This window comes from Callospermophilus lateralis, chromosome 3 (genome assembly GCF_048772815.1).
Source record: "Callospermophilus lateralis isolate mCalLat2 chromosome 3, mCalLat2.hap1, whole genome shotgun sequence".
NCBI lineage: Eukaryota > Metazoa > Chordata > Mammalia > Rodentia > Sciuridae > Callospermophilus > Callospermophilus lateralis.
The window spans coordinates 150,075,690-150,102,774 of record NC_135307.1 but is presented as its reverse complement, the minus strand read 5'-3'; the positions used below and the strand labels follow the sequence as shown (position 1 = coordinate 150,102,774).

The 27,085-nt window shown below is 50.0% G+C and overlaps 2 long non-coding RNA genes across 3 annotated transcripts; one reads left to right on the top strand and one right to left on the bottom strand.

Moving 5' to 3' along the window:
• Nucleotides 1-764: 764 nt before the first annotated feature.
• On the bottom strand, nucleotides 765-7,883 carry LOC143641553 (uncharacterized). The gene is made up of 3 exons (XR_013155380.1): nucleotides 7,613-7,883; nucleotides 2,870-3,271; nucleotides 765-938 (listed from the first exon to the last, which is right to left on the bottom strand). It is a non-coding gene; the product is annotated as an uncharacterized LOC143641553 (long non-coding RNA).
• Nucleotides 7,884-8,025: 142 nt separating this feature from the next.
• Nucleotides 8,026-26,671, top strand: LOC143641552 (uncharacterized). Of its 2 annotated transcripts, none has more exons than XR_013155379.1 (3): nucleotides 8,026-8,931; nucleotides 24,408-24,601; nucleotides 25,635-26,671. It is a non-coding gene; the product is annotated as an uncharacterized LOC143641552 (long non-coding RNA). The 2 variants fall into 2 exon arrangements; XR_013155378.1 differs by lacking the exons at nucleotides 24,408-24,601; nucleotides 25,635-26,671 and adding exons at nucleotides 10,035-10,092; nucleotides 19,598-19,749.
• Nucleotides 26,672-27,085: the final 414 nt, after the last annotated feature.

The following is a 27,085-nucleotide window of genomic DNA, read 5'->3' as shown; positions in this document are numbered from 1 at the left end:
TAAAAGAGGATAGTGCCCTCAGATTGGTGCTTGGGACATCGCCTCCCTGTTCTCTCCAGCAGGGTCTGGAGCTTGTCACTAGGAGACACTGGGAAAGCATCTGTCACAGGGCATGGGCACCCTAGGAAAGTGCCCGCCCATCCATCCATCCATCCATCCATCCATCCATCCATCCATTGTATTGGGCTCCTGGACTCTCTTTTTGGAGTGCTGAGGGTGGTTCTTGAACTTGACTTTGGAAAGAGGGCATCCAAATGGAGCACCAAGTATCACCAACTTTTGAGGATCACCTGGCTTCCTCCAATTGGATGAACCTATGGGGGTTCCTTCCCAGACAGGTTTCTGGAGCAGGTGTCTGAAAATCCCCTCTTCATCTTACACATTCACTCCACAACTCTGGCTATCAGACTTGGGCTCTGGTCAGAGCTCACTAGAGCTGGTTTGTACCCTCTCTGACTGCCACCTTTATTCCCTCTCCCACCCCCATCTTGGAATTCCCTGGGCTGGGCTTTTTGTTCCCTCGTTCCCAGGCAGTGCAGCTGGTGCTGTAGGCTGGGGTGGGAGTGGAGCAGAAAGTCTGTGGGAGGTTGCTGTCTCTTAGTTCCAAAGGCAAACATGGCTTCCCATGCCCCCTACCCCAAGTAACACTTCCCCTAATTCCTACACTGGTATCTCATCAAATAAGATTAATTTTTCTCTTTTTTCTTATTTATTTATTTATTTATTTACTCCCCCCCCCCCTCCCGTTTGCATATGAGACCTACTGAAATGTCTGTGCGCTCTTTCTGGTAATCATGAGAGTGAGAGGAAATTGGAGCAGATTGGGTGGTTTCTTGCTTTGAGCCCCAGGAGTGTTGGCAAGCGTCTGGTCTCCTCTTCTCTGAACTGAGCACCTTGGAGCATCACCTCTTCTATCTTCGGGTTCCTCAAGTTCTGCTCTGCTTAAAGAAATAAAAGCCAGGTTGGTTTTTAGCAAGGGGCGGGGGACCGACTGGTGGAGTTGGTGAGCACCTATAACTGGGAGGCTGAACCATCTGGTAGAGAGTGGGCCCCTGAGGAAGAATAGTAAAAAGCGAAAGAAGGGAAGGAAGGACTACTATGTGTCCAACTCTGAACTAGAGACATTGGGTACATTTTATTCCATTCCCCAAGTTGCATTATAAGGAAATAACCGTGAACAATGGCCAAGAGCATTTTTTCCCAGGTGAGGCAGATAAAGCTCAGAAAGGTGCAGTGATAGGCCCAGGTCACTAGCTTGTAGGTTCTGGAAAAGGGTTTTTTCCTGGGGCTAAACCTCATGCTCCCATTGCTCCTGGGGGTGGGGGCGTGGATTAAGGGATGCTTGGCTGGAAGCTATTTCCTTGACTTTCCTCCACTGAGATCATCTGGTGACTGATAAATGCAGGTGGGTTAGGAGTGAGATGCTCATGGAGTATGTGAAGGTCCTGGGGTCCATTGACTGGCTAGCAGGAACCAATGGCTATCATTTTTGCAGAGTTTAATGTCCGTAGGATGTTTCTGTGTATTCTGATTGATCCTTGTGATTGCTGGAAGCCCATGTTACAGAAGAGAAATTGGAGGTTCAGAGAGGTGCTGTAGCATGCCCAAGGTGACAGAGCCTAATATGTTCTTGATGCTAAAAAAGTGAATTAGTTGGGTCTGAAATCCAACATTCTGTAGTCTGAGCCAAAGGCTCAGGGCCAGGGCAGGGGGAAGGTGTGACACAGGCTGCTTTTGTGAGGAGCAGGTGGAGAGAAGGGCATCTGGGGGAGGTGACAAAGAGAGGCAGAACTGGAAACTGAGTGGGAGTGGGCAGGATTGGCTAGGGATAGGGTGTAGTGGGGACCCTCGGAGATGGGAGGCCTGAAGGGGGGGATGTGTAGCCCAAAGATGGTCTTGGCTTCTGGAGGGCAGAGGCCATCATAGTAGTGGGGCCACTGGGCCTAGGCTCAGGGGGGAAACCTGGCAAGGACCCAGGTAGTCAGGTGCTGTCCTGGAAGCTGCTGTTCCCAAACTTCTCCTCACTTTAGCTGAGAACAGAGCTACTAATCTTTCTGCTTCCAGAAGCCCCTTGATATTTGCCCTGTCCAGGAGAAGTCTGCAGCAACAAGTATAATTCTGGAGGCATAGAGGAATAAGTCAGCTTGAAGCATCCTATTTTGTTTTAGTTCCAAGCTTTTCATGTGGGGTTTCAGGGAGCAAAATTGTTCATTAACTAACCTCCCCAAAATGTATAACGTCCATTTCTGGGTTAGAACCTGGGGGAAATACAGTGAAGCTCACAGATAATCCTGCCCATATTGGGGTCTGCAATTCAGGGGTGCACAGACACAGCACCTTAGTGGCACAGAAGTGCTGGGGATGCTGGGACAGTCACTCATTTACCTATACCTATAGAGTCCCTATAATGGCCTTGTTTTAAGGACTGGAAAATCAGTAGCTAAACCAGCAAGGTTCTCATCCTCAGGAAATTTACATTTTAAAATCTGGTAACAGGAGAACATTCCCTTGGGAATTGAGAAGGCACCCAGACTGCTTTGCCCCATCTTGTTGATCTCATCTGCCAAGTGAAGGCCGCTATCCCTGGCTTCCCTCTGATCAGTAAATATGCAAACAGCAGGGTATTGTGCAAAGGTAAGTGTTACATGGGGAGGAGCTCATCTGGGAAGGTACTGAGGACTGGGTCCACAATGGGTGGATGTGGGTGCACCCTAAGGGAGGAGATATTCATATCTCACAGCCTTCCCCATCCCCCAGTCCCTGTTAGTGTCCTGACCAAGCCTCTTCTGGCAACCCAATGTTGCTGCTCACCCTTCTAGCTTTCCAGAAACATGATCCCTGATTGCTGCCAGCCCATCCTGGTGCTCACCTGCTGCCATTTTCCATGGACTCTGCTCTCTGTAGAAGGGATCTGGTGTTTGCTCAACAGCAGAGCAGGGTCTTCACCAGGATTCGCTGGTGGCAGGAATCCTCCTGTCCTGCTGCCCTCCATGGGACTTTGCCACACTGAATTCCTAGTTCAGACTAACTGTTCAAAGCCCTGCTCATAGCCTGTAGAGACTCAGCATGGGGAGCTGCCCTGTATGGTAGGGACCAAAGCCTGCCTCTTCTCCCCTCCCTGCAGCAAGCCAGGTGACAGAATCCTCAAAGGGCCCCAGAGGCTCAGGAATCCTTCCTCCAGAGGAGATGCATTCTAGTCTGCACCCAGAACCTTCTTCCCCAGGAACCTGGGACTTGCTGAATACTTCCTGGCAACAGGCAACTCAAGCATCTAAGAAAGAGATAGGAGAGCATCAGTAATTGCTCTTGATGGTTGTTTCTGCTACATCCCACAGCATGACAAGGGAGGCTTGAACTTGCCAGGGGGCGCTGTACCACCCATGTGTGGGATGAGCTTTGTGGTGGCAATGTGTTTGGCTGACCAGAAGGGGCAGGAAAGCCCTCTGGGAATCTCAAAAAGGGCATTAAGTAGTCAACCCAGAAGGCTCACCCTGTTGCATTGTTCAAAGTGCTTTACTACATTATCTCACAACTGCCTTGTAAGTTAGATACAATTGAACCTCTATTTTTCAAAAGGGGAAATTGACCCAGGAGCATTCTCAATGACCAAAGCTGGGAAAGATTAGAAAATTATACATTTACACTCAGGAAAGGAACTGAGATATTTTGCTCAGAGAAGAGATGGGAGGTAGACAGTCAGCTTCCTGATTGGCTTGTAGAAAAGAGAGTAGACTTTTCCATGGAGCTCTGGGAACAGCACTAATTCCAAGGGTGAAAACTTTACAGATATTGACTTCATTATTTCAGAATGAACGTTATTCAGGAATAAAGCTGCCTGAGAACAGAGTAGAGTCTTTGGTAGTAGTGAGTTTCCTGGCATTGAAGGTGTTCAAGCGGGGACTTCATTTGGGAGTGCTGTTCAGGGAATTTCTACATCAAGTGGGGTTGCACTAGATGGCTTTATATTGGGGAGGATCTGTTCCAACCCAGAGAGTTTGTCCAAGATCTTGGAACTTGAATCTAGGACCTGAACTGGGGCTTCCTGTAGCTGGGTTATTCTGCTTTCTGGGGCCATGTTGGTGCTTGACTCCCTCCCTCTCCCTTCATGGGTGAGTTTCCATCTTCCATGTATGGACAAAATTCTCTCCTTGGCCCCCCATCTTCTGAATGGCATTATACATCCTTGACTTCTAGCTAGGTTTCTTTCCCTTGCATCTTGAGCATGGGTCATCCAGGAATCAAGCCTCTTCCTCTAGCACAAGTCCAGGCCCACCAGCTCCATGTAGCTCTTTGGAACAGCACATTCTTCAGAGCTGTCTTCCCTGTCTCCCTTGGTGCTTCCCCTAGCACCAAGATTCCTTTTTCAGCTCAGAAGGGTAGTGGGTCCTATTTCTGTTCAGCTAGAAAGTTGTGCAAATCTTAGATTCAGAAGCTGAATGGGATGAATCCATAATGCCTAGGATGTGGTTTGACTCCCCAAAAATGTGGCCAGTAATCTGGAGCTATGAGTCTATGAGAAAAGGGACTCTGGCTGGGTTTTAGAAAGGATGACAGACGACCAGAAGGTCAGGAATTTGCAGTGGACAGAAGCCCTGGGAAGTGGAAATTCTGGGCTCAGCATCATGTGTTTGTAAGTTTCCTGAATTTCTATTCCTTTCTTCCTTTCCTAGGTGGCAGGGAATTTTGGCTGCTGGGAATCCCTCATAAACAGTCAAGTAGAAATCTCAGGTGTTCACACATCTGCAACATTCCCTTTAAGAAAAAGGCATGTACTCAACTTCTCTAGGTGTTGGGAAAGTTGGCCCACTGTGCTGTGTCAGGCAGCTGTCAGTCTGGCCTATCTAATCAGAGAACACAATGGAATCTTGGGGACATTCCCATCTTCTCCAGACTTTTGGTAGCAGAAGGCATCAACTTAACTGTAAAGAGTTTCTAGAACTTTAGTTTCTGTTAAAACATATCAAAACCACCTTTGCCCATTCTTGCTTTCTCTTGATCAGCAGGGGTACACTGGTGAGTTTCCTCATCTATAAGACTCCAGCTAGCAGTAAAGGAGATTGTGTGTGTGTGTGTGTGCGTGCGTGCGTGCGTGTGTGTGTGTGTGTGTGTGTGGTGGGGAGAGGCACCCCTGATTGGAGGGATGCTGAGATGAATCATGATATCTCTTAGACCTGGTGATGGCTATATACTGGGAATGAGGATTGCCGCAGTCCGGCTGCAGCAAAATAGCCGGGTGATGTGACAGGTAGTCTTCCTAGTTGATCAGGACATTCTTAGCAAGAAGATAAGATACCCCAAATGTTTTGGACTCCAGTTGACTCAGAGAAAAGTGTCTGCACTAGAGACTCTCCTGCTTCCTCATCCAACTTCTGAGGTTAAGAGCCAGCAAAGCATGACTGTCTTTCCATGGGCAGCGTGAGCAAGCCATTCTCCTGATGTTCTTACATTTGGAGTGAAACTTCAAAGGTCTGGTTTTGACAAGATTCTTGTAGCTGAAATAGCTAGTTTATTTTGCCCTAATCCAAACCTCAATCCCTCTTCATTCTCAGTGATCCTTTCAACCAGGTCCATGTAGAATCAGAGAATATTCAAGCTACAAGGGTCTTTGGGTCACTGTGCTTATGAACCACCTGGGAGCTTGTAAAGTGGTCTGTGGTAGGGCCTAAGGGGCTACATTTGTAGCAAACTTTTGGGTATTGTGGATACATCTGGTTAGAGGGTTTGAAGGAACTGGCCCAATTTTACAGATGTGAAGGCTGAGACCCAGAAGGTTTATGTGATTTGCCCCTGATCCGAGGTAGAACTCTGCTCTTCCCACTTGCAGTCTATTATCTGCTCTAAAAAAGGTCTTCCTCCTTTCAGGCTTCTACTTCCCAGTAGGCCCAAAGCATAACCATAGCATCCACTATAACCCCATTTCACTGTCAAAGATGAAAGACCATCTCAAAAGGGTTCCTAAAATTTTTATTTTTATTTTTAATCCTGACTTATGAATGCCTATCCTTCTTTGTCAGAGAGGTTAAAATCATATTTTCTTTCTTAAAGAAAGGGTGGTGGTGGTGGTGGTGGTGGTACTGAGCATCTTTTAGACACAAACATTTTTGCTCCAGGTTGGGGCACCAATGCTGTACTGAATCCTCTTGGCATGGGATGGTTGTTCAATCTCCCCTGTGTTGTTTGAGGAAAGTTCCATGTTTCTCTGCTGCCACCTGCCACTTCCCAAGAGAGGCCAAGCTTGAGTGTTTTTGACTACACCTCAGTTTCCCTGTCTCTAAAACAGACTTTCAAAAACCAGTCACAGAATAGTACTTGAAGTGGCAGGGAGATTCCCAGTGGACAAGGACACCAGCGACTGGCCTGGGGCCAGTAGGAGCTGTTTGAGAGTCTAAGGCTGTCTCCACTCTGTCCCCTCCTGCTGGTAGGAGGGCAAAATGCCATTCTGGGGACAAGGCCATAATGGTGACAGGGCCTAAAAGTCTCACTGAGGCCAAGGGAAGGCGGAATATGACGGGAAGTTGGGAAAACTGCCTTTTATAGGCATGTTCTTTTCTTTCTTTCTTTTTTTCCTTTTTTTTTTTGTCACAAGTTTTCTCCCAGCGACAGTGCCGCTCATAGACATCAGGTCTGTCAGTGGTTACTCCTGGGGCAGGCTGAGGCACCCGCATACCCCTTCCCCCATTTTGCCTGCAAGTTGCATGACCTGCATCTGAATCCACAGGGGGGCGGGGGAGAAGCCTTTCAGATACTGGATGCAGTTGAATTCACTGTATTTTGCTTCCTCGCCTGCCCTCATCCAAGCTCCGGGAGGAGAGCCCTGCTTTCTTCTGCCTGTGAATGCTGTAGTGTCTGCCTACTCGGACTCCCCTAACCCTTTCTTCTCCTTTCCTACAGCGGATGCTCGAGTTTTCTCAGCAAACCGCTCATACTTGGCATCTTCGCGTTTATTTTATTAAAAAAAATTCCTGTCAAGGCCAAAAGCGGGGACCCCCTCTCCCCGACAAGAGCTGAACTCGCGCCGAAGGCTGCACCTGTTTTGCGCCACTACCAGGAAGGGGTGCTTGGGTGGGAGGGAAGGTGGGAGGTTCTGCGCCCCCCGAATCCGGAGAAAGCAGCCCGCCCGCCCCCTCACCGGGCAGCCAGCTCAGCGCACCCGAGAGCTGACCCGAGAAGCCGGCCTCTGACAGTGCTGGCATGGCGCTTGCCAAAAAAATGCCCCTTGCATCTCAATTTCCCTGTCGTTTCTCCACAGGCACGTCTTGCCCGGGCCACCTCAGCTCTCCAGCGCAGCCCTTTCGGTGCTTGTTCTGTCCATCTCTGCTCCCTGCTTGCCCAAGGCCGAACGTAAAACCCTTTGCCAAGAAGGCGCAGTGGGCGTAGGGGCATCAAGCGTGCCATGCCCCGCATTCCCCTCCCAGCCAAGCCCAGCTTCCCGGACTCTTGATTACGGAAGTGAGTGTCATTCACATCTAGGTCTGCGCGTGGGCAGCCCCGGTCCCTGGGTCCGGGTGGCTCTCTGGGGTTCCTGTGCGCTCCTGGCCCCCCAGTCACCATCCGCGAGCCTATGCCCCCCACCCAGGCTCGGGTGCACTCCCCGGTCACCTCGGCCACGTACATTTCACTTCCTCCCGGCTGTCGAGATTGCAGCAAAACCGGGCAGCACGAGGGCCAAAAAGTGGAGAGGAGAGCGCCTTTCGTGTCGCGCAGCCAGCTTGCCAACTCTCCCTCCCCAGCCCCGACCCTCGCAATCCCAACTGCAACTTTTTCCCTTCCGTCTCGGTTTCCCCTTGGCTGCGGCGAGAGGGCGCGGGGCCGGGAAGCTTGGAGCCGGCGGGCGGGCAGCCGCACGGCTGCGGGTGGCGGTGTCGGCGAGAGCCGCGAGCCGGCGAGTGGGTGGGTGGGTGGGGAAGGAGGAGGGAGAGGACCGGGTGGGGGGATTGGGAGAGGGGTGGGGGGAGGGGAGGGAGGGGGGAGATTCCGCTCTTCTGCCGCTCCCAGCCCGGGGGGGGGGGGGCGGCAGGGGGAGGAGGCCACGACGAGGGAGGGGAGGAGGAAGGGAGGGAGCCGAGGAAGACGCTCCGATAACCCGTGTGTTTCGTGAGGCTCGGAGCACTTGTACATTTCTGCAGGCGCGCAGCGAGCCATTCGCGGCGGCTGCTGCAGCTCCGACTGCATCTTCCTGCTTCTTCCTCCAGCACTGGGTGTGTGTATGTGTGAGTGTGTGTGTGTTTTGCAGGTGTGTCCGTTTTAATTCTGCCCAGTAGGTGGGACTTGGTGACTTTAGCACCATTTTTCCTTTTTCTTCCCCCCCCCCTTTTTATTATTATTATTTTTGCCTTCCCACCGTCTGTTGCAACCCGGCAAAGTCTCGGAGTCGGAGAGCGCGCCTCGCTTCCAGAGCCCCTGGACTCGACAAGCCAGGGAGCGCCGAGCCGGCCACCATGCCCGGCAGACCGCGCCACTAGGCGCTCCCCGCGGCTCCCACCCGGCGGCGGCGGCGGCCGCAATGGTTTCGGACGCTGAAGGATTTTGCATCTGATCGCTCGGCGTTTCAAAGGCAGAGGCCCCCCTCCCCCTTCCCCCCTCCCTCGCCGTCTTTGTTTCCTTCCCCCCCTGCTCTCCCCACTCCCCCCACCCCACCCCCCTCTCCTCTCCTCCTCCTCTTTTTTAGAAGCAGCGATCGGAGATGAATGTCTCTCTTTGCCCAGCCAAGTGTAGTTTCTGGCGAATTTTCTTGCTGGGAAGCGCCTGGCTGGACTATGTGGGCTCCGTGCTGGCTTGCCCTGCAAATTGTGTCTGCAGCAAGACTGAGATCAATTGCCGGCGGCCGGACGATGGGAACCTCTTCCCCCTCCTGGAAGGGCAGGATTCAGGGAACAGCAGTGGGAACGCCAGCATCAACATCACGGACATCTCAAGGAATATCACTTCCATGTAAGTCAGGCGGCCGCTCCCCAGCCCGCCTCCCCCTCGCTCGGTGTCTCCCTTTCGCCCGCCCGCGGCCCGGGAGCCGGCCCTACGCCCGCCCCAGCTCGCCACTACCCGCTGCCCGCCGGGCGCGCGTCAGGCTCGCTCTGGCTCGGGAGATGCTCTCGGGCTGCATATTCCAGGTGACTCTGGCCCTGGCGAGGCGGGATCCGGTGATGCTTGTGTGTACCTCTCCCGGGAGAGGACCCTAGAGCGGGCCCAGGGCTTGAGGGCTCAGCTCCTGCCCCCGCCCCCACCCCACCCGCTGTAGGCTGATTTCGAGGGTGCGAATTGGGTTCTTTGCCCCCCACTAAATAGCCCTCTCCAGCCCCATTTTGGGCATTTCTGAGGACACCCCCTTTTCCCACCCTCATCTGCATCTGGGCGCCTACAGATCCCTTTCTCTGCTTGGGCTTTGATGACTGCTCTGGATAATTCCGAGTCAGGATGATGAAGGGAGGAGAGGACGTGTTTTGGGAAGGGGGTTTCTTCTAGCATGGTGCGGATCTGTTTATGTGGAAAATTGAACTCTGCTTGGCTTTTGCCTGGTTCTGCCCCATCTGAGACCTGTGGTGACCTGCTCTTATTTTTCTTTAATAGAGATGGGGAACAGAAGCATAGGAAGGGGAGGAAGCAAGAGCTTAGGGACCTGTGAAACTGCCCATCCTTTCTTTTATTCCTTGGCCAGGTGACCCCCCCCCCCCCACTTCCAATCCTGCCACCCTACAGAAGGGTGTGGATGCTCTGGGATGTTCAGAGGATGGTTCTCCTTTATTTCTCCTCAAGGTTCCCATCCCCTGGGAACCTCCAGGAATGGGTAGGATGCTGAGAGAGGTTTGCCCCGAAGTGCTGGCCAGGTCTGAGGAAAGCATTTGGGGTGGCTCTTTACCTCTTGAAAGGACTCAAGCAAGAGGGGCTGAATGTGCCATTGGTGCTGCTCTCCTAGCGTCAGCTCTCTCTTGCTTCAGCCCAGTGTGATGGGGCCGCAAAGCCAGGAGGAATTGCAGTCCTGCTCTCTCCAAAGCCCGCCAGCCCTCTTGGCTTAATGGAGACTGCTTTCATTCTTGCAGCTGACAGTTCGAGGGAAATGGACAGCCCAGGAGATGTTCCTGACTCCTGGCTCAAGAGGCAAGCTGGACCCATATCTCAGCTCTGTTGTTCACCCCTCACCACCTTCAACCTGGCCAGGGATGATAAGACAAGCAGCTAAGGCAGAGGGGGAGGAGGAGGAGGGCAGGAGAAGTAGGATGAACCTAGTTGTCCCTCTCCTTCCTTGTAGGCCACAGTGTCCTGCTTCCCTCAGGATGTAGGGAAAAGGGCTGTTGGTGAGATTGTCAGGAAAACTGTCTTGGAAGTGCACATCTGGGGGAGCCATGTGTGGAGAAGTAGACAGAGCTCAGTGGCTAGTCCTGGTACTTGGGAGTCCAAGCTAGGGATTTCCAAGGGACTAGGTGGGCTACCGGTTGAAGAGGAGGAGCCCCAGGGGCCCCATGTGAGTCTGTGGGAGCCAGTGAGCTGCATCTAGTTTGTTCCATGTTCCATGGATATGGATGTGTGTATCTGTTGGATGGTAGCTACCGTGGGAGGCAGAGATGGTCACAATCACGTAGGCTCTTTATAGCCACACAGAGGTGTCACTCCTTTGAAAATGAGGCTCAGGGAAGCAGTCTGACAGAAAAGAGTTGGATTGGTCTTTCCAGGCTGCTGGATACAATGGTGATGGGAGGAGCCTAGGGTAGCCTCTGACCCTCTTTGGCATTGGAGGGGACCCTAAGAGAACAGCTGGGGGGATAGCAAACAGGGAATGGGGTGGAAACCCCTCTGTGTATGCCCCCATTCTTGTTTTAGGACTGGAACCCTGGCAGACTGGCAGGACTCTTTTCCCCAAATCTGCCTCAAAACCAAAGAGCAAGGGAACTGTATTCCCTAGGAGCTGTGAGAGTGGTATATTGGGAAGGGTCAGAGGTCATGGGTCAGATGACCTTTCTTCGCCCCATTTCTCCCCAGTGCCCTGTTATATATGTGACTGGTATTGACTGACCTCGGGAAAGGGCCAAGCCTTTTACTCTGGAGGCAGACAGCCTGGAGAGAGGGAGAGGAGTCTTGTTCACCCTGGAAAGAGCATGTGGCTATCCCTATTTTACCCTGAGGAAATGGAGGCTCAGGTGGTAAAGTAACTTCGTCTGGGGTGGAACCAGCCTTAGGAATATGTTCTCTCCAGCGCATGATTGCAGGCCCTGCTCTGTGGCACTCTACAGGATGAAGGGGCTTGAGGGGCAAGTGGAAGGGCCTTGCCTTAGCTTGGCCTGGAGAAGTGCTCTTTGAATTTATGATGTTTGCAGAGACAAGGTTTTAAGGAGGCCCCCAGCCTCCTGTCAGCCTAAAGCTCTGGGGACTGGTGTTTGCTTCTAGGTGGGCTTGGATGGGCTCTAGGTATAAGGAGGGTGGGGCCTCTGCAGATTCACCCTCAGGTCCCTCCCTTGGGTGCTGGATGGATTGTCTTGAGTTTTCAGAGGCACAAGAGGTCCGTGAGCCTGTGGTTCTGCTTCTCAAGGCAGTATGTGGGATGGTTCCTGTCCCTATCTGAGCCCGGCCGAGGGCTGCCTTGGGTGGACAGCTACCACCGCTTCCGCCACTTCCTGGTATCATGAAGAAATTAGCTATAAAATGTCAGGGTAGAAGTGTGGGGTCTCACTTCTGCCTCTCTCAGTGCCAAGCTGCTCCAAAGGACTTTTCCTTTTGGACTTTTTGTTCAGGAGACCAATCCTTCTGCCATTGAAGCTCTTGATACACAGTGGCCTCATCTAGAAATGTCCATGCGCAGCCACGCCCAACCAGTCTCTGACGTCACAAAGGCAGGAGGGTGGTGGCTGGGATGGTGGGCTGTCTGGGCTGGGTTGGAGTGGTGCCTCCTTGGCTGTTAGAAAGAAGATGGAAAGAAGAAGATGGCATTTCTGGGCCAGATGTTCTTGAAACTAGTTGCCTGGGCTTGCAAAGACCATGGGCTCTTGGCTGGGATGCTGAGCTGCCAGCTGGGTGTCACCCCTAGCCACCACAGCATTTGGCAGCTGTCTGGTCCCTTTATTTTCTCTGCTTCCCCTGAAGACTCTCTCCTCACTAGCAGAGGGGCCATATGGGACTTTGCCATATTGACTCTTTGATTCTCCACCTTTCTAAGTATCAAGGGGAGACTCAGCTTTGGCAATTACCAGTGAGAACAGGGGTTCCAGCAAAATGTGAACCGGGCCCCAAAGCCATTGGTCAGGAGGCTTAGCAAGGTGCTCAAGCCCCAGGATTGGAGCTAGGCCTGAGCGGGGAGGCATAGGGGACTTTGAGGTGAGATTTGGAAGGGGCAGTAGTTACAGCCCTGGGGAAAGAGATACTTCCAGGATAAAAGCTGGGGCCCTGGACCCCACTGGTCTTGGGATTTTACACTGAGGCAGGGCTGTTGGTTGGCTTCAGGCCCTCCCTGGATCTAGAGTTTCAGCCTCAGCAAGCCCAGTAGGTCAAGCTTCCATAGGACTCCCTGGGGCCAAGGACATTGGCCCTGCGGTTTCATGGAACCTGCAAATGTGAAAGCTTTGGGCAAGATCAGCCTGGCCTGCCAATAGCTTTGACAGTACTTGTATACCAGCTCCAGGACAGTTGAGCTTGGAGCCTGGAGGCTCCTCAGGGTCCTGCAAGGCTCCGGCCACCCTCCTGCCTGGCTAAGTGTGCTGCTGAAGGGAGGGAGGGCCAGACACTGGCTTGTCTGTGATGCTGTCTGTCCTCACCCTGCCAGTCAGCCCTGGCTGGTCCTTCCTTCTGTCTGAGGAAGGAGCAGGATGCCACCCCAGGTGAATCTTGAGTGGGTAGGTGTGCATAACCTGTGGCCCTCTCTGGGGATGGCTCTTGCCAGTATGGTGGTTCCTCTACTGTGGCCTGTGGTTCCTATCCCAAGTTCTCCATTGAGTGGTTTGTGTTGAGGTCACAGGCACCTCATTGGCCTCTCTTCCCAGAAAGTAGCAGGTTAGGAATAGGGGAAGGATTGGGACCCCTCTTCTAGCCCTCTTGAGCTGTGTATCACAGGGCTACAGTCTTTCTGAGCTTATGAATTCAGCTATGAATTGAGGCCATGGGGCACAGTGTCCCTTCCAGTTTGGACCTCTGTCATCCCCGAACCAATGAATATCCCCCAGGAAGCTTAGCCAGGCCAGGGCTAAGGGTCCCTTCTTTGGGATGGTGGTCACTCTTGTGATAACACCAAGAGGAGGGTGTATTGGGCTCTTTCACTGGCTGTGGGCCACCTGTCGTTTCCTCCTTCCTCCCTCTCCCACATCTAGAAATCTCAGGTTCACACAGACTTTGAAATAATTTGCGATATATGACACAATTTGAAGTCAACTTCCTAGACCAAATGTCACACTTAAGAATGTGCCAGGGCCTGCAGCCTCTCCTTAGTGGCTGGGTACCTAGCTTCATGCCCCCCATTCTGCACCCTGGGCTCAGGGCCAGGAAGACATGTTCCCCACAAAGTTCTCCACCCATTGCTGGAGCAGGGGCCTCCACTGGATGAGAGAAGGAAACATTAGAATTCTACTTGAAAGTATTTTTGCCTAGAAAAGGGAATATTTAATATTTAATGTATAAAGATACCTAAGCACATGAAAAATATGAGTATTTGGGTTGCAAATTTTTTTATTGCCAAATCATGTAAAATAAAATTTAAAAAAGCTTGGTGCCCTTGTTCTTGTGATAGGAAGGTGCTGAGCTTGAGAGGAAGGTGAGTGAGGGACAGGAGAGGTGATACTGAAACCCTTGGATCTCCCTCTTGGTGCTGTTCCAAGGGGAATTAGACGATTTAGGCAGTGGACAGAGGGACATGAGGCAAGACCAGGTTAGGGGAGCTCTCAAAAGATGATCTCCTAGTACCTATGAGGAACCTGCCTGTTTGTCCCAATGAAGCAAATTCTCCATCTGTATGAATAACCCACACTCATTTATATTGATTCCCAGTTTACATGCTACTTAGAAACTGTTGAGTTTGTTTTTGCAAAAGCAGACATTATCAGTCCCATTTTACAGATTCACCAAAGTCAAGAACAAAACTGGAGTCCCAGGTGTTTGAGTTGCTCTGGCTCCCCAGTGAAAAGGTCCAGAGGCTTTGGGGTAGCCGGAAACTGCTGCTTCTGCGCCATGGCCCTGCCGCTGCATGTCCTCTGGTGTGTTGGGAAGGGGGATGCTGAACATTTTTATCCAGAAGGTGGTTTCACTTTCAAGGGGTGGGGGTAGGGTAATGACCTGTTTCATGGGACTTGTGGAGGGCGGTTGAGTGACCTGGTAACTGTTCTAAAAGTAGCCTAATGGAGGCTGGACTTATTGGAGGCTGGTCGCCAACAGATCTGGTGACCAACTGAGCCATCAGCTCAAGTCATTTATCATTCCCTGAGCCTCACCTGTCTCGAATACTCTGGTGGCAGGGCCCATTGCAGGCTCCTTTTTGATGGGGTTGGTCATCAAAGAGTAAGGACTCCATTAAAGCCCAAACCAAAGCTCAGCATCCGCTGGAGTCTTCAGAACACTCCAGGAGGATCCCCCCCAAGTTTTAGCTGCCCTAATCACAGGGCCCACCAGTATTCAGAACTGGAGGGCATCACTGCAAGCCCATCCTCCTCTTGTTCCCCACGAAGGTCCTGAAGTCCAAAGGGCAGGACTTAGCTGGGGGTTCCCAGGTTGCTGGGAGACTTCTCTTCCCAGGCATGCTCCCAGGTCAGGGTGTGGCCTCCTACTCTACCCTGGCTCCTGTTCTGGGCACTTTGACAAAGCCAGAGCCTCCCCCACAACTGCATCTCCCTCTGGGGTGATGTTTCCAAATTCAGGGTCCCCAGAGGCGACAAGTGTGTATAAGGCTGGCAGCCCCAGGGCTCCTGGCAGCCCGTAGCCCACGCCAATTAGAAATAAACTCAATGAGAGTTTCTGCTGAGCTATTTACATGTGGGACTGCAGAACTGGGCTCTGCACACTTGGGAGCCTGTCCTTTCTCTCTGGTCACACCTCTGTCCCTGGTCCCCTGCTGGCTTATCCCATCTAAAGGGCCCCAGGTACTGGGTGATGGAAGATTCAGAATTTCTTCCTTAGGTAGACATCATCAAACATGGAGACTCTAGAAGCTACTCTCGTCCTATGCCCAGTTTTTCCAGCTACTCCTCCAGCCCTGTGGACAAATCTCTTCCCTCCTCCAGGCCTCAATTTCCTTATCTGTAAGATAAGGATAATCATAACAGCTGTTTTACAGCAGCACTCTGTTGAAGTTCAGTGTCCTGTGTCATGTCTGGCACAGAGAAAGCTGTCGATACATGATAACTAATAATAGCTAGCATCTATTGAGTACATGATAACTAATTATGGCTAGTATTTATTAAAGGACAAGAGAACCAGTGGTTGCTAGCATTTATTGAACACTTATTCCAGACACTATTCAAAGCACTTAAGGATAATACTTCATTGTGGCATCATACCAACTCTATGAATTAAGTGTTATTAGTCCCATTATATAGATGAGGAAACTGAGTCCAGGGAAGGTACTTGACTTGCTTAATTTCATACAGCCAATAAGTTTTTAAGTAATCTAGCATCTAAATATTAAGCTCTTTTGCCTATGTTCTCTTCCTATATTTGTAAGCATACTAACATACACATGTGTATATATATATATGCATGTAGTCATGTCTACATATACACATGCACACAAATATACTGGTATTATGATAAGTTAATAGGAAAGTAAAAGCATTGAAATGAAAGTCTTTGCTGTTATTCTAATTTCCTAGGTGAGAATTGCCCTGGCTGGGGTTACAGGGTAAGGCAAATGGGGTAATTATGGGTATGATGTTGGTCAGGCAGTTTTGGCGAACACAGTCCCTGGCCTCTAATGGTGGGGGAGGCTTTTGGGCTTTCCTCTTGACCGGTTCCCGATAACCAGTCCTCCCTTGAGGCCTCTTTGACCACCCCATGGTAGCCTGGCCTCTGAAGTTGCACCAGTCCTATGGTGGCCCAGGTGATAGTGGAAGCTGGCAGGGCCTCAGGGAGCTGGTGGCTGGGTCACCAGTCAGCTCCTCTTTGGGTGGAGGCATGGTTCACAGGATGATGTCCCTGGCTGCCCATGGCCAGAGAGAACCTGGATGGGGCAACAGAGGGTGGAGTGGCTTCTCCCAGCTAGAGCTTTGAGGTTTTGGGGATGTATTTGGATGCAAGAAGGAAGGGGGTATCCAAAATGCTGGGCAGCCAGAGTTGGGAACTGGTAGAGCATCTTTCTTGAAGGGAGGATTCTGGTTCTTTCTGTCCCCTTCTCTTGCCTCCTGCACAAATAAGCAGCCTCTACTTCCAGTCTCCTATCTGTTGTCCCAGCTCTCCATCCTTGCTCACTGATATTCCATCTGTCTCTCTGCAGGGATGAGCTATGAGCATGGGTGATGGCTATAGCTGTCCCCATGGAGACAGAGTGTCCTGCAAAACAGCTAAGATCGCAGGGCATTTGCGAGCACACTGTCAATGTTGCTGCTTCCTGGCTGTATGAATTTGCCATGTCATAGAACCTCTCTGGACCTCAATTTCCACTCCTGGGAGTCGGTGTCATGTAACTTGCAGCCTGGCCCCCTTAAAGGTTTATTGGTCACTGTTGAAGCCATGTAGTGATGTACTCAACAGGCTTTGTGAACAATCCAGCACGATGTTGGCTATTTCCACTTCCAGATGACTGGGGGAAGATTTTTGACTTAGGAATATCAGCACTCTGAATGGTCATTCGGTAGATCTGGAAAGAGACTCAGAAATACTTTGGGCCAAACTCAGTTTTATAGAGGAAGAACTTGAGGCTTATGAGAAGTGAATGGATTTGGCTCAAGCATCCAGTGAATTCCTAGTACAAAGTGGAGCAGGACCCTGCCTCTCTAGCTGTGTGACTGGCCCCCTGCCCTCTGGTGTCTGCTCTGAGGCTGAGGGATTACAGAGGTAGGGGAAAGAGCCTCCAACTAAGAGAGATCTCAGATTAAAGTCCTAATCCTGGTTACCTGTCACAGTACACCGCATGGTGTGCGTGCATCTGAGGGCATCATTGTGCCCCCCCAAGGGCCTTTCTTCTGTGTTCTGTGCACAGCACCTTTGAGGTCTCTGTAAACAAACCTTAAAGCCTGTGGCTTCCTGCTTGCCAATATGGGCTTCGGCTAGACTCATGGTGGCCACCAGAGGGCAGTGCGGCGCACAAGACCGTCAAGGCTGGTGACTTCAGAGGGTGAGGGGTGGAGCTGCAATGTGGCCCTAGCAGGGTGGGAAGTGCATAGTCAGCTTGTACTATCAAAGATTCCCTGAGCCAGGCCTGAGGCGGGAGGTCAGCTCTCCCCTAGGCAGGGCCTCTCTCAGCAAGCTTCTGTGCTTGCTTCTGTGCAGTCCAGCAATGTGAAACTCCTGTCCCAGCCTTTCAGGCTTCCTGGGTTCCCCAGGAAGGGCCTGAGAGACTGCCCTGGACAGAGGGACTGTCCCCTTTCCGCCACATCTCAGTCCTAGCAGCAGCTGCAGCAAGCAGCGCATTTGCATAGGAGTAATGGAGATGAACCAAGAGTGTAGCACAGCCCAGGAAAATCCAGTCTTGATAGGGACACAGTAAAGCTGATGGACAGTTACACTGTGCAGTGAGCTTTATATACTGGCTCAGGCTGTTTTGATATGCCAGCCCAGGCGTGAAGGCGTCTCTCACCTCTCCCTGCCTTCCAATCCAAATTTGGGAATTACTGAACACCATGTAGGTACTGGGTAAACACTAGGCCCTAGAAATTTTTAGAGATGAGAGCTTGGTGCCATCTCTTAAGCTCTCTAGACCCTGGGTCTGCTTTCAAAGAAGACCCCATTCAGTGGTGGGGCATGAAAGTGCCTTTGCTAACCAGGGGCTTGGGCCTTGCCTCCACAAGCAGTTTCTGTTGCCTCCTGTGACCTGCCAGCCCTTTTCTGTTCCAGGCAGGCTTGTTTGAGCAGGGATTGTTCCCATTCATGTACCAATAAGTCTATGAAGGAGCCTTGTTATCAGCTTTAGCGACCAGGTCTCTTGCTTCTGTAGTGGGTGCTGAGCTTGCAGGGCTGGGTCCTATTCTCTGACCTGAAGGGCCTCCCACAGCTGCCTGACCAAGGGATGCAGACAGGGCTCGCTCTCTCTTGTGATCAATTTTTGCCCACCAACTTATTATTTCTGATAATTTTTCTGAGGCTAGGCTGCTGAAGAGCAGGAATGAAAGTTGGCATTTATGACCCTCCAACTGGGCTGGAGCCATCTGCATAAGTAACCATATTTATTTATGGCAACTACTAAATGAAGCTTTAGTTTGTGACTCTGCCTCCTACCAGCTGTGACCTGGGCTGGCTATGGAACTTTTTTGACCCTCAGTTTCCTCATCTGAAAAATGGTGGTAATAAAAATAATACGGGTTTGTCAGTGCGAACATGAGTAGTATGTGTAAAACTCTGAATGCTGTTTCCCCTCCCTTTTGTTTTCTCCCCTAGTCATTACCATAATCCAGAACCTCATCCCCACAAGCAGGGGTGCTTTTCATGGCCCTCAGCTGTTTCTTCCTGCTCCCAGTTTCTCCTCCTCCTCTCTCATTTTACATACCCTCACAGATGCTTTCTAATCAGGGTATTCAGTTAGAACAATTCCAGTGCCCTGAGCTTTTTAGTGACTCTTTTTTTTTTCTTTATTGAGAGGTAGCAGGAAAAATAGAGACTTTTTTAGTTAGACAATTTTCCTGGTTCTGACTCGTTTGGGTTTAGACAAGTTGCTCAGTGTCTCTGAGCCTCAGTTTCCTCCTCTGAAAAATCAGGCTTATAAAGACATCTTTGTATAGTGGTTGTGAGCATTTGATGAGATTATGCTAAGTACCTGGCATGTGATGGGTACACAAGGGCTGGCTGGCAAGTATTGCAGTGGAAGTATCTAAGAGGTAAGGGACAATGACATTTCAGGGTCCTTAATGAGTGGAATTAAAGTAAATTATGAGGGGAACCAACACGTGGATGAAGCTGAGGGAGGCAACAGGAGGACCCAGGTGGTGTACATTGGAAAAGGAGGCCGACTAGCAGAGGCATGTGTCTGCCACAGTGACGGGGAGGTTGCTTTGGTTGCACAGCTAAGCGGCCCATTTGGGGTACTAAATGTCAGAATGTCCCAGGCAAAGCCTTTCTGCTGCCTGCCTTCCACACTTGCCAGGCCCAGGAGTTGGATCCCAGCAATCCCTGTCCTGGGTAATTCGGTAGCACCCAGTCTCTGGCAGATGTTGTCCCATGTGGTTTCATGACTGTTCTTGGCCCCGCTGCTCTTCCCATTTACCAGCTGACTTCCTTTTGGCTGTTGTCATGGAATAATCCTGTCAGGCACAGATGGGGCTCAGGACCAGCCCTGGTAGAAAGAATTTAGGAATCCTGTGAGATAGGGGTGACCTCAGATCCCTCCAGTACACCCTTAAGAACCTCCAAAGCACTTTCCTTTCAGTTCCATGTTAAGTCACAAGAGGGCACTAGACCATGATTTCTGCTGGGAGGGAGGTGCCATTTAGCCTTATTGTGTTTGTGTCGTGGATGGAAGTCTGAGCCCCACTTGTTTTTTTCCTAGGTGCCAGCAACTCTGAGGTCACTGCAAACCAACTTGATTAAACCACAGCCCATAGCACCAAGACTGCAATCTCAAGGCGGGGGGGGGGGGTCTATTTGTATAGTGACATGGTCATGAAATTTGGTGTCAAAACTGGGTTCCAATCCTTGCTCAGCCCCTAGCTTTTTTTTTTTTTTTTTTTTTTTTTTTTTTTTTTTTTTAATTATGAGTAAGTTATTCGGTTTCCCTGGTCTTTATCTGCAGAGTGGGAGGTGTTGCTAAGATGTTACCACTGATTAAATGGTGTGTGGAAAGTGTCTGGAACATGGTGGATACTCAATGAGCGGCCTTCTGTCTCTTTCTGGAAGAAGGTCAAAGTTAGGCCATAATCCAGGGGATAAGTCTGGGATCCTGTGGGTCTGATGGGGTCATTTTACTTCCTTTCTGCTCCACCATGAATGCTCTGTGGTTCCAATTCACTAGGGGACAGCAGTGACACCCAGTGGCTGGAATGGAGAACAGCAAGTGTGTTCTGATTGTGGAGGGCGCTGATGATGGGAATTGTTGGGGCCAGATGATACTGAATCTGAGTTAGGGGCTGTCTGCTTCAGGGAATCCATCAACAGAATATCTCCCCCTTTATGGGTAGGTGCTACTGATGATGCACTGTGGGCACCAGTGTGGTGATAGCTATTGGTATTTTTCTTGCCTGTGTCCATAGGATGAGGTCATAAATAGAGAAAACCCTGGCAACTGATTGAGTTTATGGGGGCCAACCAATTCTGGCATCTAAAAAGTAAACCCTTTCTGGAGTTCATAGAGTTCTACTCTTTTTGAGAGGCTTTAATATAATCTATCTGGTTGGCCTCAACCAAGAGACTGGAGGTCTCTGAGCCTCAGTGTGTGTATTTGGAAAATGTCGGGGTGGGGCTGGCTGACCACAAGGGCTCTTGCAGTTGAATTTGAGTGTCAGACATCATTGTACCCGCTTTGTTCAGTAAAGGTGGGGTGAGGTCCAGGGAGAAGAGGGGGGGTTGGGCTTTAGGCTGTGCTGGTGAACAGTCTCCATCCTGGATAAGGGAGGGGCCTTTCCTCAGCAGTAGGGTAGACTGGAGGCTGGAACTGGGGTGTCCGTGGCTCCTCACCTTGCAAAGCCTCTTCATTGATGCACCTGAGATCCAGGAGGGAGCATTGGCAGACGTGCCAGGCTCAGGAAGTTATTTAATATCAGCTTTGCTCCAGATTGCATTTCTGACTCCCTGCCACCTCTTAAGTGGCAGTCATTTTAACAAATGTGGTGATAAGACTCCAAGTGGGAAATAACATGAGGAAGGGGGAGGGGGCAGGGTGTGGAGGAGGGGTGGAGTTTTATTCCCTTGGCAGAAACCTTGCCTTGGAGGCCCTCAGGAGGGAGAGTCATAGAAGAAGAGCTGTGGCCCTGCAAAGCCCCTGGCAGTGAAAGAAGTAATAAGAAGTGCCTGATTTTTAGGGCGTGTCGCCTACAAGCTCCTACTTTCTCTCCAGGGGAGGGCCCTATGTCACTGGTAAATTCTGGCTCCTATCCTTGGGGCAGGTGTAGGAAGGGAGGCCCTACATTCTGTGTTCCAAGGGCATAACAGAACACTGATGGGGGCCTGGTGTTGGTGGTGCGCTTGGCTTACTGTGAATGCTGAGCTCCAGTTGTACCTAAGTTGTGGAGTGCCCAGGTGTCTGGCTACCAGCCTTGCTGCCTGCCAAGGGCCTCCTAGCCTCTGGACTGCTGGGGAAGGGTGTGCCAGCAGGGCTAGCCTGGCTCTTCCTTCTGTAGGACGGAGAGGAGGAGCCCATACTCTTTCATCTTGTCCACTTGCATCAACTTGTGCCCAGCTAGATGCTCAGCCCTGGGGTACCTTGTTGAGAAAATAAACCATGAACCTTCCCTCCTGGAATTTAGAATCGAATGAGGGAAGGAAGTTTTAGATAAATGGTCTATAGCTCACAGGATAATCTCAAGAGAAGCAGGGGCAGAGTTTTAGAAAATGGATCTGATGTAAAATTAAAATATATATAAATGTGTGTGTGTGTGTGTGTGTGTGTGTGTATGGCTTCCATTAGGTGGAGAGGGTTCCATTTACCTAGATAGAGATTTAAAAAATTCTAGATATTCCTGCTCATAGATCCTTTTAATGTTGGAAACAGTAGAGTGAGATGTCAGGATTGTGCCCCTGGCAGTGAGATTGATTTCCTGACCTTGCCCTTGCCCACAGAGGATCTGTGGTGTTCTAGGAGAAGCCACACACTGGAAGGCAAGAGAGGTAGTTTCCATTTCTTTTCCTGTCACTCTCTGCCTGTGCGAGACAAAGATTGAGGGAGAGTGGTTTGCTTGGAAGATGTTATAGCTTGGATCTGGAATGTCCCCCCAAAGCTCATGTGTTGAAAACTTGGTCCCCTATGCAGAAATGTCCAGAGGTGAGACTGTTGGGTAGTGACTGAATCATGAGAACTCTGACCTTATCAGTGGATTAATCCATTGGATGGATTAATGGTGAGTGGATTATTGGTAGAAACTTTAGGCAGGTGGAACATAGTTGGAGCAAGTATGTCACTGGGGGTGTGCCTGGTGACTATATCTTGTCCCTGACCCCTTCCTTCCTCTTGTCCCTGCTCCACTCCTTCCTGGCCACCATGAGTTGAGCAGTTTCCCACTGCCAGGCCCCGCTTCACCTTGGTCCCCAAGCCATGGAGTACCTGGTCTAAAACCTCTAAAACCATGAGCCAAAATGAGTATTTCCTCCTTTAAGTTGTTATTGTCAGATATTTTGATCACAGAAGAAGATCTGACTAACACAAAAGGGACCCAGAAAGCCTGGGGGAGGGAGGAGAAATGAAACTGGAAGGAAAGGGCCAGGAGCCAAGAGCAGATATGCTCATGGCTAGAGGCTCTGGGGGCACCGTTCATTCATGGATCTATTTGAGTATTTATTCAACATGGGTTTATTTGAGGGCTTCCAATGAGCCAGGCACTTTTGTGTGGGCCAGGAAAGCAGTGGTGAGCTGGACAGAAAAGGTCATCATTGTTATTCTGAGGTCAAGCAGCAACCCGCTAGGTTCCTGGCTCTTGCACCTGGATCCTGCTCCTGGGGATCTCACTCCATAGGTGGGAAGTGGCCAGGTGTGCTGGGGGTCCAGGGATAATTCCCTCAGTTCCCCAGGGCCAAGTTCCTGCGAGAAAATTCCATCTGAGAGTGCTTGGTGCAGGGGAAGTCAGCCTTTCCCCCTGTGTGCTGGGTGGAGGTGATCCTGGTGGGATGAGGCACAGGTCGGGACAAAGAGACTGGCCCCACAGGGTGTTGAAGAGTGGGGCTTCAGCTTCCTCTCTCAGCACTTGGCCCTACTCAGAGTTTAACAATTCCCGCCACCCTCCTATCGATCTCAGAGCACCCAGGGCCCTAGGAGAGCAGAAACGGCTGGAAGCAGGAAGGGCAATCTTAAACCTCTCTGACCTTCATCTAGGATTCATTTTCCAGGCTTATTTCTCATCTCCATGGAAATGACTGGTCACTCTTCCCTGAGTGTCAGCCTTGGACTGTGTCTCAGGCAACTGCTGCAGCACCCACCCTCCTCCTATACATCTTGTGGTCAGGGCTGCTGTTGCCTGTGGTCAGGTCAGGCTCCACCCCATTGCCCTTTGCTGTGTCTGTCCTTATCTACCCAGGTGGGACCACTGGACAGAAGAGGGTGGCATGGCTAACATCTCTGTCCAGCTGAGACCCTCTGGAGCCTTGCACCAAATACTTATGCACCTGGATCCTGCTCCTGGAGATCTCACTCCATAGGTGGGAAGTGGCCAGGTGTGCTGGGGGTCCAGGATAATTCCCTCAGTTCCCCAGGGCCAAGTGCCCTGAATGATATCAGACTTGAGTTTACTTTTTTCCCACTGTGCTGTGAGCTCCCGGAGGCAAGCAAGGTGGCTCCTTCTGCTCTGTCCCCTGTAGCCAGCTCCTGGTAGGTGACAATCAAGACCTGTAAGCTAGAACAGGCTCATTTCCTGTGTCACAGCTCTGTGACCTCCTGGCCTGGCAACAGTGCACATGCTTCTGTCTAGATGCCATACACATTGCCCTCAAAGGTCTGCATTCTTCTGTGGGCCTTGGGCTCTGCCCTCAGCACACTGCCTGTCAGAAGAATCTTCGAATCTTGCTCTTCCTAGTGAGAACAAGTGCTGTGTGATGCCACCTTCCAGGCTGTTCTAAGGGCACTCTGATTTTAACCCCTTTTATTCTCAGCACAACCAGGTGAGATGCGTACTATTTCAGGTTGAGTAACCCTTATCTAAAATGCTTGGGACCAGATGTGTTTTAGATTTGGGATAATTTTTTTGATTTTGGAATATTTGCATGTACATAATGAGATATCTTGGGGATGGAACCCAAGACAAAACACGAAATTTACTTATATTTTATATAAGCCCAGTAAACATAGTCTGAGGGTAATTTAATACAAAACTCTAAATAATTTTGTATATGAAGTTTCTCAATGTGGAATTTTCTACTGGTGGCGTCGTGCCAGCACTCAAAATGTGTAAGATTTTTAGAGAATTTGGGGATTTGGATTTTTGGACTGGGGATGCTCAACCCGTATCATTCTCATTTTGTGAATGGGGAAATTGTAGTGTAAGCCGCTAAGTGATTTGCCCTGATCATCCAGCTACTAAGTGGCGTGTCTGACTGCAGAGTCATGTGCTCACGCCCCGTGTTGCAGATGACCCTGATCATTTCTTGCCAATCCCCATTTACCTTTAGTTCTGGACCCAGCCCTCCTCCCACAGCAAACAGGAACTCTTCACTGACAGGACACAGGGCTCTGTTCTGACTTGCAACTTGGGCAATGGTGAGGAGCATGGAGCAGAAGCCACTCTTGGGACCAAGAGGAGTTTGGGATTTCTCAGTTTCATGGTGTTTCCAACCCCATCTTCAGAAAATGTCCTCTAAAGGAGTACAGAATGGATGGGCCTCTCTGGGCCTGTCCCTACCACCAACTTACTGGGTGAGTGTGGGCAAATCCATTCTTTCTTTCTGGGCCTCTGTTTCCTTGTATTAGAAATCAGAGGGAAGGTCTAGGTGATATATTTAAAAAATTTTTTTTTAGTTGTAGATGGATCCAATAACTTTTTAAATTTATTTTTAGTGGTGCTGAGGATCAAAATCAATGACTCACACATGTTAAGCAGCGCTCTGCCATTGAGCTACAATCACACCCCTTGCACTAGGTGGTCTTTGAGGCCCCTCTGGCTCTTCCTTCCACTAGTTCTCTTGTGATGGCTGGGAATGGGGAGGTTAGGAAAACCCCTGAAGCTGGAGGGGGTTGTTTGCCAGGGGCAGAGTCTGTAGGGGCAGGGGCAGGGGCAAGGGCATGGCCTGTGCTGTGCATAGGCATGAGTGGGATCCTTGTGGCCAAGTGGGCACACTGTTCTGTGGAATGGCACTAGGGGTTTTATACTTGTGTGTATGTGCCCATGACACCAGGGTTTATTAAAGCACAGACTGTTGGGCCCCAGCCCAGAGTTTCTGATTCCATCTGCCCTCCTTACCCCTCCCCCCACCCCCGGGAATTTTCATGTTGGTGATGAAGAGGCTGCGGGTCATGACCACACTTGAAGAAGGACTGTTCCTGTGGATGGCTTTCACGCTATATGTCCTGGAGTGAGATCAGAGGCGATATGGGATTCTGCCAAAGGTTTCTGTGAGGGCTGGGGTTGTAGCTCAGTGGTAGAGCACTTGCCTAGCATGTGTGAGGCACTGGATTTGATCCTCAGCACCACATATAAGTAAGCAAAATAAAGGTCCATTGACAACTAAAAAAATGTTTTAAAAAAAGATTTTTGTGAATAAAGTTTCCCAGACTGTAAACCATCTGAATGCCCCCAATCTCAAAGATATGAATTCACTCTCCAGCACATTCGGACAGGGTTTGTCTGGGTGCCAGTTTCTCTCTCTGTCTCTGCCCCTCTTCTCTTGTACCCCAAACATGGTACCTGGCTCCATCTTGAATTTGGCTCCATCCTCACCTCTCCCCACAGTGCTGGACTTGGCATGAACTTGTTTGGACCTACAAGATTCAATATGCAGTTGGGAGGTGAAAACAGAGTTATGTTGGACAGAACGCCCTTCCAGACTCAAGTTGATTTGTAAAAATGATTTGGGAGGCAAGAGAAGTAAATCTGTAACCACAGCTCAAGAGCCTTAGTTGGATCCTAATTACTCCCACGTCAAGGTCAGAGTTCTTTCTGTGCTTTTGAAGGCTTTCATGTTCAGGTACAGCATCTCTCTGGAGCCTACTGCCTGTTATCCTCCCATGAAAATCCTCTGCCCCGGCCAAACTCATCTCATGTTCATTCCTTAAACAATCCTAAGCATTTCCCACTCTTGAGTCTTTTGATCCAGCTGCTTCCCCTGCCTGGAAATCCTCTGTCCTTCATTCTGCTCATCTGGATCCTTCCTATTACTCTAGTCTCACTTTTGAGATACTCTGTTGTCCAGACCCTGTTTTTGGATCGCTCTATCTTTGCGGTTCCGTGGCTGTTGTTTGTTGAGTGCTTTTTCTTCAGGCCTGGGGGTTTATACAGTAGCTCATTTAATCAGGACAACAACCACATGCATGGAGAATGGCTCTCATTTAGCAGATGAGGAAATAGAGACCAAAAGATGCAAGAGCTTGCCTCAGGCTGGAGCTGTAAACAACAGTTAGGATTCAGACCCAGGCTGACTGCAGAGCCTGTGGTCCCATGTTTATTACAGCAGTGGGTGCAAAAGCAAAGCAATTGGAGACAATTCAGAATGTCATCAGGAGACATTTGAATCGAAAGATGAATCATGGCACATTGAAATGATGGAATCCTATATAGCAGCTACAATAAAAACCCTTTCTCTGTGTAGTAACATGGCTATATTTTGAAAACAAAATACTAATGGGAAAAAAAGCAAATTGCAGAATGACATGCCATATATATAAGTTAAATATCACAACTGATACAATGTATTGTTTATGGACATGGTTGTGCAGTAAAAAGATAAAGTTATGGCTAGATACAAACCAGTTTCCTTATAGCTTTATCTGTAGGGGGGGGGGAAGGAGGGAGAGAGGGAGGGAGGAAAGGAAGGGATGCAGAGGATATGAACTTTATCTGTTATGTTTTTCTCCTCTTTCTTCAAGATCGTTGCATATGACCCAATGGTAATGTGTCTTCATTCCAGTAATGGGTAGATAAAGGATTCAACATATAATCCTTTGTGTTTTTTTCTCTACTAAAGTAAAATTCTAGAAGCCCTAAGCAACAAAAATATCATTATGCCCATCAGATTTGTAATTTAAAACAAGAACAGTATTAAAGTCATTGTATGTATTGGCCATGGCTGCCGTAATAAAGCCTGGGGTGTCTTAAGCAAAAGGAATTCATTTTCTCACACTCTGGAGTCTGGAAGCCCAAGATCAAGGTGTCAGCAGTTGGCTTCTCTCTCCTTAGCTTGCAGA